The sequence below is a fragment of the Triticum dicoccoides genome, unplaced genomic scaffold (genome assembly GCF_002162155.2).
Source record: "Triticum dicoccoides isolate Atlit2015 ecotype Zavitan unplaced genomic scaffold, WEW_v2.0 scaffold19568, whole genome shotgun sequence".
NCBI lineage: Eukaryota > Viridiplantae > Streptophyta > Magnoliopsida > Poales > Poaceae > Triticum > Triticum dicoccoides.
The window spans coordinates 1,561-2,642 of record NW_021232150.1 but is presented as its reverse complement, the minus strand read 5'-3'; positions in this window follow the sequence as shown (position 1 = coordinate 2,642).

Genomic DNA, 1,082 nt, shown 5'->3' with positions numbered 1-1,082 from the left:
TTTTTGGTGATGGAGAAGTATCCAAAAAAATCCCTCTACGCGGATTGCCCTTTGCGCGTCTACGGCTGTGGCCGGCGGCCTACGGGGGCTAGCATGCCGCCAAATCTTGCATAGGCAGCCTCTCACAAGTCTGGAAGTGTTGTGGCAGTTGCAAACGCCCAACACGCGTGTCCGGGGTGTTCCCCCCTCATGGACGGCGCCGCCGCCGGCACCTGGAGTGGGGAAACGGACGCGTCGGGTCTACACGGAGGGGATCTTGCGGTGGGTCTGGCCCGGTTGTTGCTCCAAAGTGTTCCTATGGGCTGACCTAACACAACCGGGTGGGGACGTCCGCTGGTCAAAGCCCGTCCGTGGAAAGTCAAAGGGCTAGATCCCGTGGTCAAAGGCTACAGGTTAGGCGGGACGGGGGCCCTGGGAGGGTGTAGCAATGCCACTGGAGCATCACACCGGGCCCTCATACATGCGGGGTGGTGTCGTGGCATGTCCGAAGAGGCGGCACGCGTCTCCGGGCATGGCCCCCCCTCACGGACGGCGATGACACGGTAGTAGACGTTCTGCGGTAACGATGCGGCGTGAATATTGTTAAATACTCGAAGCGCGATAAAATCATGAGTTTTTTTTTGCACGGCGTGGGCACATGTGCTATAGGAACGATGATGTTTTTTCATAATTTTTGGTGATGTAGAAGTATCCGAAAAATTCCCTCTACGCGGATTGCCCTTCGCGCGTCTACGGCTGTGGCTGGCGGCCTACGGGGGCTAGCATGCCGCCAAATCTTGCGTAGGCGGCCTCTCACAAGTCTGGAAGTGTTGTGACGGTTGCAAACGCTCGGCACGCGTGCCCGGGGTGTGCCCCCCCCATCGCGGACGGTGCCGCCGCCGACACCTGGAGGGGGGAAACAGACGCGTCGGGTCTACACAGAGGGGATCTTGCTGTGGGTCTAGCCCGGTTGTTGCTCCAAATTGTTCCTATGGGCTGACCTAACACAACCGGGCGGGGAGGTCCGCTGGTCAAATCTCGTCTGTGCAAAGTCAAAGGGCTAGATCCCGTGGTCAAACGCTACAGGGTTAGGCGGGACGGGG